This window comes from Rutidosis leptorrhynchoides, chromosome 3 (genome assembly GCF_046630445.1).
Source record: "Rutidosis leptorrhynchoides isolate AG116_Rl617_1_P2 chromosome 3, CSIRO_AGI_Rlap_v1, whole genome shotgun sequence".
Classification (NCBI taxonomy): Eukaryota; Viridiplantae; Streptophyta; class Magnoliopsida; order Asterales; family Asteraceae; genus Rutidosis; species Rutidosis leptorrhynchoides.
This window is the reverse complement of record NC_092335.1, coordinates 432,308,852-432,328,593: the sequence shown is the minus strand read 5'-3', so window position 1 is coordinate 432,328,593 and position 19,742 is coordinate 432,308,852.

Below are 19,742 nucleotides of genomic sequence, written 5' to 3'. Positions count from 1 at the left end.
CTTCTTTCACAACTCCTTGTTGTACCTCTTTTATTCGAGTGGTAAGGTTAGTATGAATAATTATATTCATAGCTTTTACTCGAATAGGTTCTTTGTCCTTTCTACTTAAGGCGTCGGCTACTACATTTGCCTTCCCCGGGTGGTAACGAATCTCAAAATCGTAATCATTTAACAATTCAATCCACCTACACTGCCTCATGTTCAATTGTTTCTGATCAAATATATGTTGGAGACTTTTGTGGTCGGTATATATGATACTTTTGAACCCATATAAGTAGTGCCTCCAAGTTTTTAATGAAAAAATAACAGCGCCCAATTCCAAATCGTGAGTCGTATAATTTTGCTCGTGAATCTTCAATTGTCTGGACGTATAGGCAATTACTTTCGTTCGTTGCATTAATATACAACCGAGACCATGCTTTGAAGCGTCACAATAATTCACAAAACCATCATTCCCTTCAGGCAATGACAATATTGGTGCCGTAGTTAACTTTTTCTTCAACAATTGAAACGCTTTCTCCTGCTCATCCTTCCATTCAAATTTCTTCCCTTTATGCGTTAATGCAGTCAAGGGTTTTGCTATTTTAGAAAAATCTTAGATGAACCTTCTGTAGTAACCTACCAATCCTAAAAATTGGCGTATCTGCGTCGGAGTTTTCGGGGTTTTCCATTTCTCAACGGTTTCAATCTTTGCCATAACAACTTGAATACCTTTTTTGCTCACTATGTGACCGAGGAATTGAACTTCTTTCAACCAAAATGCACACTTTGAAAATTTAGCGTACAGTTTCTCATTCCTCAACAATTCTAGTACTTTTCTTAAATGTTCTTCGTGCTCTTGCTCATTCTTTGAGTAGATAAGGATGTCATCGATGAAAACAATAACAAACTTGTCAAGATATGGTCCACACACTCGGTTCATGAGGTCCATGAACACAACTGGTGTGTTAGTCAACCCCAACGGCATAACCATAAACTCATAATGACCGTAACGCGTTCTGAAAGCAGTCTTCGGAATATCATCCTCCTTCACCCGCATTTGATGATACCCAGAACGTAAATCAATCTTCGAATAAACTGACGAGCCTTGTAGTTGATCAAATAAGTCGTCGATTATTGGTAGTGGATAACGAATCTTGATGGTAAGTTTGTTCAACTCTCGGTAGTCTATACACAACCCGAATGTACCATCTTTCTTCTTGACAAACAAAACAGGTGCTCCCCACGGTAATGTGCTTGGTCGAATGAAACCACGCTCTAAAAGTTGTTGTAATTGACTCTGGAGTTCCTTCATTTCGCTAGGTGCGAGTCTGTATGGAGCACGAGCTATTGGTGCAGCTCCCGGTACAAGATCTATTTGAAATTCAACGGATCGGTGTGGAGGTAGTCCCGGTAATTCTTTCGAAAATACATCGAGAAATTCTTTTGCGACGGGAACATCACTGATGTTCTTTTCTTCGGGTTTGACTTTCTCGATGTGTGCTAGAATGATATAGCAACCTTTTCTTATTAGTTTTTGCGCCTTCAAACTATTAATAAGATTTAACTTCGCGTTGCTCTTTTCTCCGTACACCATTAAAGGTTTTCCTTTTTTGTGTACAATACGAATTGCATTTTTGTAACAAACGATCTCTGCTTTCACCTCTTTCAACCAATCCATGCCAATTATCACATCAAAACTCCCTAACGCTACTGGTATCAAATCAATCTTAAACGTTTCGCTAACCAGTTTAATTTCTCGATTCCGACATATATTATCTGCTGCAATTAATTTACCGTTCGCTAATTCGAGTAAAAATTTATTATCCAAAAGCGTCAGTGGACAACTTAATTTAGCACAAAAATCTCTACTCATATAGCTTCTATCCGCACCCGAATCAAATAAAACATAAGCAAGTTTTTCATCAATAAGAAACGTACCCGTAACAAGCTCCGGGTCTTCCTGCACTTCTGCTGCATTGATGTTGAAGACTCTTCCACGACTTTGCCCATTTGTCTTCCCTTGGTTTGGGCATTTACTCTTGGCGTGGCCCGATTTCCCACACCCATAACAAATAATGGCGGCATTATTTGTCCAGACTTTATTTGTTGCATTATTTTTGTTAATCACCGGTCCGTAGACTTCACACTTTGTCGCGCCATGACCACATCTTTTACACTTAGTACACGTTGTCCGGCAGAACCCAGTCGGATGGTATCCTTCACACCTCTGGCATGGCTTCTGCCTTTTGTTATTATTGTTAGGATGTTTGTTGTTGTGGTTGTTGTTGTTGTTGAATCGGTTGTTATAGTTGTTGTTAGGGTTGCGATTTTTGTTGTTACGGTTGTTGGGATAGTTGTTGCGATTGTGATTGTGATTGTTGTCATTGTTGTATTAGTGACCCTTGTCACTGGTTTCTTCCCACTTTCTCTTGACTTGTTTCGTGTTGGTCTCTTCGACCGCATGTTCTTTAATCCTTCCTTCAATCTGATTTATGAGTTTGTGAGCCATTCGACTTGCCTTTTGTATGGAGGCGGGTTCTTGCGAACTCACATCTTCTTGAATTCTTTCTGGTAACCCTTTTACAAATGCGTCGATCTTCTATTCTTCATCTTCGAACCCTCTAGGACACAATAGGCACAACTCTGTAAATCATCGTTCGTACATGGTGATGTCAAATCCTTGCGTTCGTAATCCTCTAAGCTCTACCTTAAGCTTATTAACCTCGTTTCTAGGACGATACTTGAAATGTCCCGTTCTTATTGATTAAAAACGTTCCATATTAATTGATTTCGTTGCGAGGTTTTGACCTCTATATGAGACGTTTTTCAAAGACTGCATTCATTTTAAAACAAACCATAACCTTTATTTCATCAATAAAGGTTTAAAAAGCTTTACGTAGATTATCAAATAATGATAATCTAAAATATCCTGTTTACACACGACCATTACATAATGGTTTACAATACAAATATGTTACAATAAAATAAGTTTCTTGAATGCAGTTTTTACACAATATCATACAAGCATGGACTCCAAATCTCGTCCTTATTTAAGTATGCGACAGCGGAAGCTCTTAATAATCACCTGAGAATAAACATGCTTAAAACGTCAACAAAAATGTTGGTGAGTTATAGGTTTAACCTATATATATCAAATCATAATAATAGACCACAAGATTTCATATTTCAATACACATCCCATACATAGAGATAAAAATCATTCATATGATGAACACCTGGTAACCGACATTAACAAGATGCATATATAAGAATATCCCCATCATTCCGGGACACCCTTCGGATATGATATAAATTTCGAAGTACTAAAGCATCCGGTACTTTGGATGGGGTTTGTTAAGCCCAATAGATCTATCTTTAGGATTCGCGTCAATTAGGGTGTCTGTTCCCTAATTCTTAGATTACCAGACTTAATAAAAAGGGGCATATTCGATTTCAATAATTCAACCATAGAATGTAGTTTCACGTACTTGTGTCTATTTTGTAAATCATTTATAAAACCTGCATGTATTCTCATCCCAAAAATATTAGATTTTAAAAGTGGGACTATAACTCACTTTCACAGATTTTTACTTCGTCGGGAAGTAAGACTTGGCCACTGGTTGATTCACGAACCTATAACAATATATACATATATATCAAAGTATGTTCAAAATATATTTACAACACTTTTAATATATTTTGATGTTTTAAGTTTATTAAGTCAGCTGTCCTCGTTAGTAACCTACAACTAGTTGTCCACAGTTAGATGTACAGAAATAAATCGATAAATATTATCTTGAATCAATCTACTACCCAGTGTATACGTATCTCAGTATTGATCACAACTCAAACTATATATATTTTGGAATCAACCTCAACCCTGTATAGCTAACTCCAACATTCACATATAGAGTGTCTATGGTTGTTCCGAAATATATATAGATGTGTCGACATGATAGGTCGAAATATTGTATACGTGTCTATGGTATATCAAGATTACATAATAAATACAATACAAGTTGATTAAGTTATGGTTGGAATAGATTTGTTACCAATTTTCACGTAGCTAAAATGAGAAAAATTATCCAATCTTGTTTTACCCATAACTTCTTCATTTTAAATCCGTTTTGAGTGAATCAAAATGCTATGGTTTCATATTGAACTCTATTTTATGAATCTAAATAGAAAAAGTATAGGTTTATAGTCGGAAAAATAAGTTACAAGTCATTTTTGTAAAAGTAGTCATTTCAGTCGAAAGAACGACGTCTAGATGACCATTTTAGAAAACATACTTCCACTTTGAGTTTAACCATAATTTTTGGATATAGTTTCATGTTCATAATAAAAATTATTTTCTCTGAATAACAACTTTTAAATCAAAGTTTATCATAGTTTTTAATTAACTACTACGACGGCGTAAATCAGGTTTTACGGTGTTTTTCGTGTTTCCAGGTTTTAAATCATTAAGTTAGCATATCATATAGATATAGAACATGTGTTTAGTTGATTTTAAAAGTCAAGTTAGAAGGATTAACTTTTGTTTGCGAACAAGTTTAGAATTAACTAAACTTTGTTCTAGTGATTACAAGTTTAAACCTTCGAATAAGATAGCTTTATATGTATGAATCGAATGATGTTATGAACATCATTACTACCTTAAGTTCCTTGGATAAACCTATTGGAAAAGAGAAAAATGGATCTAGCTTCAACAGATCCTTGGATGGCTCGAAGTTCTTGAAGCAGAATCATGACACGAAAACAAGTTCAAGTAAGATCATCACTTGAAATAAGATTGTTATAGTTATAGAAATTGAACCAAAGTTTGAATATGATTATTACCTTGTATTAGAATGATAACCTACTGTAAGAAACAAAGATTTCTTGAGGTTGGATGATCACCTTACAAGATTGCAAGTGAGCTAGCAAACTTGAAAGTATTCTTGATTTTATGTAACTAGAACTTGTAGAATATATGAAGAACACTTAGAACTTGAAGATAGAACTTGAGAGAGATCAATTAGATGAAGAAAATTGAAGAATGAAAGTGTTTGTAGGTGTTTTTGGTCGTTGGTGTATGCATTAGATATAAAGGATATGTAATTTTGTTTTCATGTAAATAAGTAATGAATGATTACTCATATTTTTGTAATTTTATGAGATATTTCATGCTAGTTGCCAAATGATGGTTCCCACATGTGTTAGGTGACTCACATGGGCTGCTAAGAGCTGATCATTGGAGTGTATATACCAATAGTACATACATCTAAAAGCTGTGTATTGTACGAGTACGAATACGGGTGCATACGAGTAGAATTGTTGATGAAACCGAACGAGGATGTAATTGTAAGCATTTTTGTTAAGTAGAAGTATTTTGATAAGTGTATTGAAGTCTTTCAAAAGTGTATAAATACATATTAAAACACTACATGTATATACATTTTAACTGAGTCGTTAAGTCATCGTTAGTTGTTACATGTAAGTGTTGTTTTGAAACCTTTAGGTTAACGATCTTGTTAAATGTTGTTAACCCAATGTTTATAATATCAAATGAGATTTTAAATTATTATATTATCATGATATTATCATGTATGAATATCTCTTAATATGATATATATACATTAAATGTCTTTACAACGATAATCGTTACATATATGTCTCGTTTATAAATCATTAAGTTAGTAGTCTTGTTTTTACATATGTAGTTCATTGTTAATATCCTTAATGATATGTTTACTTATCATAGTATCATGTTAACTATATATATATATCCATATATATGTCATCATATAGTTTTTACAAGTTTTAACGTTCGTGAATCACCGGTCAACTTGGGTGGTCAATTGTCTATATGAAACATATTTCAATTAATCAAGTCTTAACAAGTTTGATTGCTTAACATGTTGGAAACATTTAATCATGTAAATATCAATCTCAATTAATATATATAAACATGGAAAAGTTCGGGTCACTACAGTACCTACCCGTTAAATAAATTTCGTCCCGAAATTTTAAGCTGTTGAAGGTGTTGACGAATCTTCTGGAAATAGATGTGGGTATTTCTTCTTCATCTGATCTTCACGCTCCCAGGTGAACTCGGGTCCTCTACGAGCATTCCATCGAACCTTAACAATTGGTATCTTGTTTTGCTTAAGTCTTTTAACCTCACGATCCATTATTTCGACGGGTTCTTCGATGAATTGAAGTTTTTTGTTGATTTGGATTTCATCTAACGGAATAGTGAGATCTTCTTTAGCAAAACATTTCTTCAAATTCGAGACGTGAAAAGTGTTATGTACAGCTGCGAGTTGTTGAGGTAACTCAAGTCGGTAAGCTACTGGTCCGACACGATCAATAATCTTGAATGGTCCAATATACCTTGGATTTAATTTCCCTCGTTTACCAAATCGAACAACGCCTTTCCAAGGTGCAACTTTAAGCATGACCATCTCTCCAATTTCAAATTCTATATCTTTTCTTTTAATGTCAGCGTAGCTCTTTTGTCGACTTTGGGCGGTTTTCAACCGTTGTTGAATTTGGATGATCTTCTCGGTAGTTTCTTGTATAATCTCCGGACCCGTAATCTGTCTATCCCCCACTTCACTCCAACAAATCGGAGACCTGCACTTTCTACCATAAAGTGCTTCAAACGGCGCCATCTCAATGCTTGAATGGTAGCTGTTATTGTAGGAAAATTCTGCTAACGGTAGATGTCGATCCCAACTGCTTCCGAAATCAATAACACATGCTCGTAGCATGTCTTCAAGCGTTTGTATCGTCCTTTCGCTCTGCCCATCAGTTTGTGGATGATAGGCAGTACTCATGTCTAGACGAGTTCCTAATGCTTGCTGTAATGTCTGCCAGAATCTTGAAATAAATCTGCCATCCCTATCAGAGATAATAGAGATTGGTATTCCATGTCTGGAGACGACTTCCTTCAAATACAGTCATGCTAACTTCTCCATCTTGTCATCTTCTCTTATTTGCAGGAAGTGTGCTGATTTGGTGAGACGATCAACTATTACCCAAATAGTATCAAAACCATTTGCAGTCCTTGGCAATTTAGTGATGAAATCCATGGTAATGTTTTCCCATTTCCATTCTGGGATTTCGGGTTGTTGAAGTAGACCTGATGGTTTCTGATGCTCAGCTTTGACCTTAGAACACGTCAAACATTCTCCTACGTATTTAGCAACATCGGCTTTCATACCCGGCCACCAAAAATGTTTTTTGAGATCCTTGTACATCTTCCCCGTTCCAGGATGTATTGAGTATCTGGTTTTATGAGCTTCTCTAAGTATCATTTCTCTCATATCTCCAAATTTTGGTACCCAAATCCTTTCAGCCCTATACCGGGTTCCGTCTTCCCGAATATTAAGATGCTTCACCGATCCTTTGGGTATTTCATCCTTTAAAATTCCCTCTTTTAAAACTCCTTGTTGCGCCTCCTTTATTTGAGTAGTAAGGTTATTATGAATCATTATATTCATAGATTTTACTCGAATGGGTTCTCTGTCCTTCCTGCTCAAGGCATCGGCTACCACATTTGCCTTTCCTGGGTGGTAACGCATCTCAAAGTCGTAATCATTCAATAATTCAATCCACCTACGCTGCCTCATATTCAGTTGTTTCTGATTAAATATGTGTTGAAGACTTTTGTGGTCGGTATATATAATACTTTTGACCCCATATAAGTAGTGCCTCCAAGTCTTTAATGCAAAAACAACCGCGCCTAATTCCAAATCATGCGTCGTATAATTTTGTTCGTGAATCTTCAATTGTCTAGACGCATAAGCAATCACCTTCGTTCGTTGCATTAATACACAATCGAGACCTTGCTTTGATGCATCACAATAAATCACAAAATCATCATTCCCTTCAGGCAATGACAATATAGGTGCCGTAGTTAGCTTTTTCTTCAATAACTGAAACGCTTTCTCTTGTTCATCATTCCATTCAAATTTCTTCCCTTTATGCGTTAATGCAGTCAAGGGTTTTGCTATTCTGGAAAAGTCTTGAATGAACCTTCTGTAGTAACCAGCTAGTCCTAAAAATTGGCGTATGTGTTTCGGAGTTTTCGGGGTTTCCCACTTTTCAACAGTTTCTATCTTTGCCGGATCCACCTTAATACCTTCTTTGTTCACTATGTGACCGAGGAATTGAACTTCTTCCAACCAAAATGCACACTTTGAAAACTTAGCGTACAATTCTTCCTTCCTCAATACTTCTAACACCTTTCTCAAATGTTCACCGTGTTCTTGGTCATTCTTTGAGTAAATAAGTATGTCATCAATGAAAACAATGACAAACTTGTCAAGGTATGGTCCACACACTCGGTTCATAAGGTCCATGAACACAGCTGGTGCATTAGTTAAACCAAACGGCATGACCATAAACTCGTAATGACCGTAACGTGTTCTGAAAGCAGTCTTTGGAATATCATCTTCTTTCACCCGCATTTGATGATACCCGGAACGTAAGTCAATCTTTGAATAAACAGATGAGCCTTGTAGTTGATCAAATAAGTCGTCGATTCTCGGTAGTGGGTAGCGGTTCTTGATGGTAAGTTTGTTCAACTCTCGGTAGTCGATACACAACCTGAATGTACCATCTTTCTTCTTGACAAACAAAACAGGAGCTCCCCACGGTGATGTGCTTGGTCGAATGAAACCACGCTCCAAAAGTTCTTGTAATTGACTTTACAGTTCTTTCATCTCGCTGGGTGCGAGTCTGTAAGGAGCACGAGCTATTGGTGCAGCTCCTGGTACAAGATCTATTTGAAATTCAACGGATCGATGTGGGGGTAATCCCGGTAATTCTTTCGGAAATACATCGGGAAATTCTTTTGCAATGGGAACATCATTGATGCTCTTTTCTTCAGTTTGTACTTTCTCGACGTGTGCTAGAACAGCATAGCAACCTTTTCTTATTAGTTTTTGTGCCTTCAAATTACTAATAAGATGTAGCTTCGTGTTGCCCTTTTCTCCGTACACCATTAAGGGTTTTACTTTTTCTCGTATAATGCGAATTGCATTTTTGTAACAAACGATCTCTGCTTTCACTTCTTTCAACCAGTCCATACCGATTATCACATCAAAACTCCCTAACTCTACTGGTATCAAATCAATCTTAAATGTTTCGCTAACCAGTTTAATTTCTCGATTCCGACATATATTATCTGCTGAAATTAATTTACCATTTGCTAATTCGAGTAAAAATTTACAATCCAAAGGCGTCAATGGACAACTTAATTTAGCACAAAAATCTCTACTCATATAGCTTCTATCCGCACCCGAATCAAATAAAACGTAAGCAGGTTTATTGTCAATAAAAAATGTACCCGTAACAAGCTCCGGGTCTTCCTGTGCCTCTGCCGCATTAATATTGAAAACTCTTCCGCGGCCTTGTCCATTCGTGTTCTCCTGGTTCGGGCAATTTCTAACAATGTGGCCCGTTTTTCCACATTTATAACAAACTACATTGGCATAACTTGCTCCGACACTACTTGCTCCGCCATTACTCGTTCCGACACCATTTGTTCCTTTCGTTCTATTAACCCCTGGTCCGTAGACCTCACACTTCGCCGCGCTATGACCATTTCTTTTACACTTATTGCAAAATTTGGTGCAGAACCCCGAGTGATACTTTTCACACCTTTGGCATAGCAGCTTCTGATTGTTGTTGTTGTTGCGGTTATTATTGTTATTGGGATGATTGTTGTAGTTGCTGTTGTTGTTGTTGGGCCGTTTGTTGTAGTTGCGATTGATGTTGCGATTGTTGGGATAATTGTTGCGATTATTGTTGTAATTGCTGTTGTTGTTGTATTGGTGATTCTTATCACCGTTTTCCTCCCACTTTCTTTTGACTTGCTTCACATTGGCCTCTTCAGCAGTCTGTTCTTTAATCCTTTCTTCAATCTGGTTCACTAGTTTGTGAGCCATTCTACATGCCTGTTGTATGGAGGCGGGCTCGTGTGAACTTATATCTTCTTGGATTCTTTCCGGTAATCCTTTCACAAACGCGTCGATCTTCTCTTCCTCATCTTCGAATGCTCCCGGACACAATAGGCACAATTCTGTGAATCGTCTTTCGTACGTGGTAATATCAAATCCTTGGGTTCGTAACCCTCTAAGTTCTGTCTTGAGCTTATTGACCTCGGTTCTGGGACGGTACTTCTCGTTCATCAAGTGCTTGAATGCTAACCACGGTAGTGCGTACGCATCGTCTTGTCCCACTTGCTCTAGATAGGTATTCCACCATGTTAACGCAGAACCTGTGAAGGTATGCGTAGCGTACTTTACTTTGTCCTCTTCAGTACACTTACTTATGGCAAACACCGATTCGACCTTCTCGGTCCACCGTTTCAATCCGATTGGTCCTTCGGTTCCATCAAATTCCAAAGGTTTGCAGGCAGTGAATTCTTTGTAGGTGCATCCTACACGATTTCCTGTACTGCTAGATCCAAGGTTATCGTTGGTATGTAGCGCAGCCTGTACTGCGGCTATGTTTGAAGCTAGAAAAGTACGGAATTCCTCTTCATTCATATTCACGGTGTGTCGAGTAGTCGGTGCCATTTCCTTCCAAATAGTCAAATGGAACAAGTTAATCATACAGAATATTAAGAGTAGTTAATAGTATTTCGTAGCATAATATGAACTCATTTATAAAAGCTTTTTCTTCATATTAGCGTTTTATAAGTTTAAATTCGGGTAGTACCTACCCGTTAAGTTCATACTTAGTAGCTAATATACAATTCAACTACTACAATTCTATATGAAAAACTGATTATAATAATATTTCGCGTTCAAACTTTTATACAATATTTTACAAACTTACAATACCGCTTATTTTACATAAAGCATGAAATATAGCACACAATAACTTTGATACAAGATAGTTGTGAAGATAATTCTAGCTAGTACACAAGTCGTTCAGCAAAGGCAATAAAGACACGTAATTCATACGTCCAGAAACAAGTCATGCATTCTGGTTTTACTAGGACTACTTCCCATCCTTGGTCTTGTGGAGCATAACCGTTATGGACGTTGATAAGACAGCGTGTTGTAACGTCGTCAAAGGGACGAGGGTTATGTAATGTCCAACAGTCCCGTAACAATCTAAAAACCTCATTTCTTACCCCAATTACCGACTCCGTCACTTGTGGGAACGTTTTGTTTAATAGTTGTAGCCCGATGTTCTTGTTCTCACTTTGGTGAGAAGCGAACATTACTAATCCATAAGCATAACATGCTTCTTTATGTTGCATGTTAGCCGCTTTTTCTAAATCACGAAGTCCAATATTCGGATATATTGAGTCAAAATAATTTCTTAACCCATTGCGTAAAATAGCATTTGGGTTCCCCGCAATATATGCGTCAAAGTAAACACATCGTAACTTATGGATTTCCCAATGTGATATCCCCCATCTTTCGAACGAAAGCCTTTTATAAACCAAGGCATTCTTGGAACGTTCTTAGAATGTCTTACAAACTGATCTCGCCTTAAATAGTTGTGCCGAAGAATTCTGACCGACTCTAGACAAGATTTCATCAATCATGTCTCCGGGTAGGTCTCTTAAAATATTGGGTTGTCTATCCATTTTGTGTTTTTATACTGTAAAATAGACAAGAGTTAGATTAATAAAAAAAATTATACTTATTAATACAAGCAATTTTTACATATATCATAAATCATAAGCACACTATATTACATATATTACACCACACAAATACAACTATCTTATTCCGACTCGCTTGTTTCTTCTTCTTCAGTTTTGGTTCGTTTTGCCAAGTTTCTAGGGATATATGATGTTCCCCTAATACGAGCCGTCGTTATCCACATTGGTTTAGAAAAACCTGGTGGTTTAGAGGTTCCCGGGTCATTGTTACAACTTAAGGACTTCGGGGGTTAACGATACATATAAAGTTCATCGGGGTTGGAATTAGATTTCTCTATTTTTATGCCTTTTCCCTTATTATTTTCTTTTGCCTTTTTAAATTCAGTTGGGGTAATTTCTATAACATCATCGGAATTCTCGTCGGAATCCGATTCATCGGAGAATTGGTAATCCTCCCAATATTTTGCTTCCTTGGCGGAAACACCATTGACCATAATTAACCTTGGTCGGTTGGTTGAGGATTTTCTTTTACTTAACCGTTTTATTATTTCCCCCACCGGTTCTATTTCTTCATCCGGTTCCGATTCTTCTTCCAGTTCTGATTCTTCTTCTGGTTCCGACTCTTCTTCCGGTTCCTCTTCGGGAACTTGTGAATCAGTCCACGAATCATTCCAATTTACATTTGACTCTTCATTATTATTAGGTGAGTCAATGGGACTTGTTCTAGAGGTAGACATCTATCACATAATATCAAACGCGTTAAGAGATTAATATATCACATAATATTCACATGTTAAAAATATATAGTTTCCAACAAAATTTGTTAAGCAATCATTTTTCAAGTAAACACGGTCGAAGTCCAGACTCACTAATGCATCCTAACAAACTCAATAAGACACACTAATGCAAAATTCTGGTTCTCTAAGACCAACGCTCTGATACCAACTGAAATGTCCCGTTCTTATTGATTAAAAACGTTCCATATTAATTGATTTCGTTGCGAGGTTTTGACCTCTATATGAGACGTTTTTCAAAGACTGCATTCATTTTAAAACAAACCATAACCTTTATTTCATCAATAAAGGTTTAAAAAGCTTTACGTAGATTATCAAATAATGATAATCTAAAATATCCTGTTTACACACGACCATTACATAATGGTTTACAATACAAATATGTTACAATAAAATAAGTTTCTTGAATGCAGTTTTTACACAATATCATACAAGCATGGACTCCAAATCTCGTCCTTATTTAAGTATACGACAGCGGAAGCTCTTAATAATCACCTGAGAATAAACATGCTTAAAACGTCAACAAAAATGTTGGTGAGTTATAGGTTTAACCTATATATATCAAATCATAATAATAGACCACAAGATTTCATATTTCAATACACATCCCATACATAGAGATAAAAATCATTCATATGGTGAACACCTGGTAACCGACATTAACAAGATGCATATATAAGAATATCCCCATCATTCCGGGACACCCTTCGGATATGATATAAATTTCGAAGTACTAAAGCATCCGGTACTTTGGATGGGGTTTGTTAAGCCCAATAGATCTATCTTTAGGATTCGCGTCAATTAGGGTGTCTGTTCCCTAATTCTTAGATTACCAGACTTAATAAAAAGGGGCATATTCGATTTCGATAATTCAACCATAGAATGTAGTTTCACGTACTTGTGTCTATTTTGTAAATCATTTATAAAACCTTCATGTATTCTCATCCCAAAAATATTAGATTTTAAAAGTGGGACTATAACTCACTTTCACAGATTTTTACTTCGTCGGGAAGTAAGACTTGGCCACTGGTTGATTCACGAACCTATAACAATATATACATATATATCAAAGTATGTTCAAAATATATTTACAACACTTTTAATATATTTTGATGTTTTAAGTTTATTAAGTCAGCTGTCCTCGTTAGTAACCTACAACTAGTTGTCCACAGTTAGATGTACAGAAATAAATCGATAAATATTATCTTGAATCAATCTACGACCCAGTGTATACGTATCTCAGTATTGATCACAACTCAAACAATATATATTTTGGAATCAACCTCAACCCTGTATAGCTAACTCCAACATTCACATATAGTGTCTATGGTTGTTCCGAAATATATATAGATGTGTCGACATGATAGGTCGAAACATTGTATACGTGTCTATGGTATCTCAAGATTACATAATATACAATACAAGTTGATTAAGTTATGGTTGGAATAGATTTGTTACCAATTTTCACGTAGCTAAAATGAGAAAAATTATCCAATCTTGTTTTACCCATAACTTCTTCATTTTAAATCCGTTTTGAGTGAATCAAAATGCTATGGTTTCATATTGAACTCTATTTTATGAATCTAAATAGAAAAAGTATAGGTTTATAGTCGGAAAAATAAGTTACAAGTCGTTTTTGTAAAGGTAGTCATTTCAGTCGAAAGAACGACGTCTAGATGACCATTTTAGAAAACATACTTCCACTTTGAGTTTAACCATAATTTTTGGATATAGTTTCATGTTCATAATAAAAATTATTTTTTCAGAATAACAACTTTTAAATCAAAGTTTATCATAGTTTTTAATTAACTACTACGACGGCGTAAATCCGGTTTTACGGTGTTTTTCGTGTTTCCAGGTTTTAAATCATTAAGTTAGCATATCATATAGATATAGAACATGTGTTTAGTTGATTTTAAAAGTCAATTTAGAAGGATTAACTTTTGTTTGCGAACAAGTTTAGAATTAACTAAACTTTGTTCTAGTGATTACAAGTTTAAACCTTCGAATAAGATAGCTTTATATGTATGAATCGAATGATGTTATGAACATCATTACTACCTTAAGTTCCTTGGATAAACCTACTGGAAAAGAGAAAAATGGATCTAGCTTCAACAGATCCTTGGATGGCTCGAAGTTCTTGAAGCAGAATCATGACACGAAAACAAGTTCAAGTAAGATCATCACTTGAAATAAGATTGTTATAGTTATAGAAATTGAACCAAAGTTTGAATATGATTATTACCTTGTATTAGAATGATAACCTACTGTAAGAAACAAAGATTTCTTGAGGTTGGATGATCACCTTACAAGATTGCAAGTGAGCTAGCAAACTTGAAAGTATTCTTGATTTTATGTAACTAGAACTTGTAGAATATATGAAGAACACTTAGAACTTGAAGATAGAACTTGAGAGAGATCAATTAGATGAAGAAAATTGAAGAATGAAAGTGTTTGTAGGTGTTTTTGGTCGTTGGTGTATGGATTAGATATAAAGGATATGTAATTTTGCTTTCATGTAAATAAGTCATGAATGATTACTCATATTTTTGTAATTTTATGAGATATTTCATGCTAGTTGCCAAATGATGGTTCCCACATGTGTTAGGTGACTCACATGGGCTGCTAAGAGCTGATCATTGGAGTGTATATACCAATAGTACATACATCTAAAAGCTGTGTATTGTACGAGTACGAATACGGGTGCATACGAGTAGAATTGTTGATGAAACCGAACGAGGATGTAATTGTAAGCATTTTTGTTAAGTAGAAGTATTTTGATAAGTGTATTGAAGTCTTTCAAAAGTGTATAAATACATATTAAAACACTACATGTATATACATTTTAACTGAGTCGTTAAGTCATCGTTAGTCGTTACATGTAAGTGTTGTTTTGAAACCTTTAGGTTAACGATCTTGTTAAATGTTGTTAACCCAATGTTTATAATATCAAATGAGATTTTAAATTATTATATTATCATGATATTATCATGTATGAATATCTCTTAATATGATATATATACATTAAATGTCTTTACAACGATAATCGTTACATATATGTCTCGTTTATAAATCATTAAGTTAGTAGTCTTGTTTTTACATATGTAGTTCATTGTTAATATCCTTAATGATATGTTTACTTATCATAGAATCATGTTAACTATATATATATATATCCATATATATGTCATCATATAGTTTTTACAAGTTTTAACGTTCGTGAATCACCGGTCAACTTGGGTGGTCAATTGTCTATATGAAACATATTTCAATTAATCAAGTCTTAACAAGTTTGATTGCTTAACATGTTGGAAACATTTAATCATGTAAATATCAATCTCAATTAATATATATAAACATGGAAAAGTTCGGGTCACTACAATACTGCTCGTTCATCAAGTGCTTAAATGCTGACCACGGTAGTGCGTAAGCAGCATCTTGTCCCACCTGCTCGAGATAGGTGTTCCACCACGTTAACGCAGTACCTGTGAAGGTATGCGTAGCGTACTTTACTTTGTCTTCTTCAGTGCACTTACTTATGGCAAACACCGATTCGACCTTCTCGGTCCATCGCTTCAATCTGATTGGTCCTTTGGTTCCATCGAATTCTAGAGGTTTACAGGCAGTGAATTCTTTGTAGGAGCATCCTACACGATTCCTTGTGAAATTAATTTCACTGCTAGATCTGGAGTTATTGTTGTTATTTTGCATTGTGGCCTGCACTGCGGCTATGTTCGCAGCAAGAAAAGCACGGAAGTCTTCCTCGCTCATGTTTAAGTTCTGACGAGTCGTCGGTGCCATTTCCTTCAAAAATAGCCAAAAGAATCGAGTTAATCATATAGAATATTAAGAGTAGTCAATAGTATTTCGTAGCATAATATGAACTTATTTATAAAAGCTTTTTCTTCATATTAGCGTTTCATAAGTTTTAATTCGGATAGTACCTACCCGTTAAGTTCATACTTAGTAGCTAACATACAATTCAACTACTACAATTCTATATGAAAAACTTATTACAATAAATTTCACATTCAAACTTTTATACAATAATTTACAAACGTACAATACCGTTATTTTACATATAGCTTGAAATATAGCACACAATAACTTTGATACAAGGCAATTGCGAAGATAATTCTAGTTTAACGTAAGTCATTCCGCGAAGGCAATAAAGATACGTAATTCATAGGTCCAGAAGCAAGTCATACATTCGAGTTTTACTAATACTATTTCCCATCCTTGGTCTTGTGGAAAATAACCGTTATGGCAGTTGGCTAGGCAGCATGTTGTAACGTCATCAAAAGGATGAGGGTTACGTAATGCCCAACAGCCCCGTAACAATCTAAAAACCTTATTTCTCACTTCAACTACTATATCCGTCACTTGTGGGAATTTTTTATTTAGAAGTTGCAACCCGATGTTCTTTTTCTCAATTTGGTGAGAAGCGAACATCACTAACCCGTAAACATAACATGCTTCTTTATGTTGCATGTTTGAAGCTCTTTCTAAAGAACGAAGTCCTATGTTGGGATATGTGGAGTCAAAATAGGCTCTCAACCCGTAACGGAAAGTTGCAGTAGGGTTTCCCGCACTAAATGCCTTAAAGAAAACACGGCGTAACTTAGGTTCTCCCCAATGTGATATACACCATCTATTAAAGAAAAGCCTTTTATAAACCAAGGCATGCCTAGAACCTCTTTCAAATGTCCTACAAACTAATTTCGCCATAAATAATTGTGCCGATGAATTCTGACCGACTTTAGACAAGATTTCATCAATCATATCCCATGGTAAGTCTTCTAAAATATTTGGTTGTCTATCCTTAACGTCCATTGTGCGTTTTTATACTGTAAAATAGACGAGGATTAGATTCTTAAAAGATAATTAACACACAATACAAGCAATTTTTATATATAATATAAAAGTACAAGCACACTTCAATACATATATTACACATCATGGTTACTACTCTTCATTTCGACTCACTTGTTTCTTCTTCTTCAGACTCATTTCGTTTTGTTAATTTTCTAGGGATAGATGGTGCTCCTCTAATACGAGCCATCCTTTTCACAAATGGTCTAGAATAACCTGGTGGCTTAGATGTTCCCGGGTTATAGTGAAAGTTTAAGAAATACGGGTGTTTACGATATATCCCATCGGGATATTTCATGTTAACATAGAGCTCATCTGTTTTGGACTCGAGTTTTTCTATTTTGATAGCTTTTCCTTTATTATTTTCTTTTGCCTTATTAAATTGAGCCGGGGTAATTTCTATAACATCATCGGAATCCTCGTCGGGATCCGATTCATCGGAAAATTGGTAATTTTCCCAATATTTTTCTTCCTCGGCGGAAACACCATTGACCATTTTTAACTTTGGTCCATTCGTTGAGGATTTTCTTTTATTTAACCATTTTTCTGTAGTTATTAATATTTATTCCTCCGGAACCTCTTCTTCTTCCAGTTCCTCCTCTTCCGGTTCCTCCTCTTCGGGTTCCTCTTCTTCGGGTTCCTCTTCTTCCGGTTCCTCTTTATCCGGTTCCTCTTCGGAAATTTGTGAATCTTCCCAAAATACATCCGGCTCTTCATTATTATTAGGTGAGTCGATGGGATTTGTACTAGAGGTAGACATATATCACACAATATCAAACACGTTAAGAGATTAATATATCACATAATATTTACATGTAAAAATATGTAGTTTCCAACAAAAGTGTTAAGCAATCGTTTTTAAGTGAACACGGTCGAAGTTCAGACTCACTAATGCATCCTAACAAACTCGGTTAGACACACTAATGCAAATTTCTAGTTCTCTAAGACCAACGCTCTGATACCAACTGAAATGTCCCGTTCATATTGATTATAAACGTTTCATATTAATTGATTTCGTTGCGAGGTTTGACCTCTATTTGAGACGTTTTTCAAAGACTGCATTCGTTTTATTTAAAAATAAACCATAACCTTTATTTAATCAATAAAGGTTCAAGAACCATAACGTAGATTATCAAGTAATGATAATCTAAAAGATAACGTTTTACACACGAATATTACATATTGGTTTATAACAATATTACACATCGATTTAAATCTCCGAATGCAGTTTTTAAACAATATATTACAGGCATGCTGACTCCAATTCTTGTCCTTAAATTATCTTGCAACAGCGAAAGCTCTTAATAATCACCTGAGAATAAACATGCTTAAAAGTCAACAAAAATGTTGGTGAGTTATAGGTTTAACCTATATATTTATCAAATCGTAATAATAGACCACAAGATTTCCATTTTCATTTTTCAATAACATGCGAACTGCATAAAAACCATTCATATGTTGAACACCTGGTAACCGACATTAAAAAAATGCATATAGAATATCCCCAAAACAGAAATCCATCTGCATTAATAACTCGAAGTACTAAAGCATACCATTTTCCAGTATGGAGGGAGTTAGTGCCCGTAGATCTACCTTTAGGATTCGCATCAATTAAGGTGTATGTTCCCTAATTCTTAGGTTACCAAGCTAAAAGGGTGATATTCGGTATTCATAATCCAACATAGAATGTAATTTCAAGTACTTGTGTCTATTTTGTAAAACATTTACAAAACTGCATGTATTCTCATCCCAAAATATTAGATAGTAAAAATGTGACGCCCCGTACTAAATCATCATGTACGGACCATCAACAACAGGATCATTACAAGGTTAAGTACTATATGCGTTTTCAAAACAGAGTTTGCATTCATATCAAAAGGTGACGTCATAACTAACGTCAAATGTTTTACAACCCAAAGTATGCTTCTACGGATAGCAAGCATAAGTAATAGTATGTGACCCATAGGTTGTTACAAATACATCGTTTCAAAAGTATCATGTTTGAATGCAAAATAATGTTTCATGCGGTGACATCTCTAATAAGCGCAGCGGGTGTCTACAAGGCATGACTAGTACAACGGAAGCAAGCAAACCTTAAGCACCTGAGAAAAACATGCTTAAAAACGTCAACACAAATGTTGGTGAGCTATAGTTTAAGTATAACAGTAATGTAAGGTAGGCCACAAGATTTTAGTGCTACAGAGAGCGTTTCAAAACAGTAATCCAAATCAGTATGTTTAAGTATATGTTCAACCGTGGGCACCCGGTAACTAACTTAACGTTTAATAATAATACCTCCTGAAAGTACACTTGGCGAGTGCGTATGTTTAAGAAGTATTAAACACTCGTTGACTGCTAGTGCGACTAGCCCGAGTGGGGATGTCAAACCCTATGGATCCATATCTAAGATTCGCGTTCACGGTTCAAAAACCAATGATTAAACGTTACCGTGCTAAAGGGAATGTTTATGCCGTTGTATA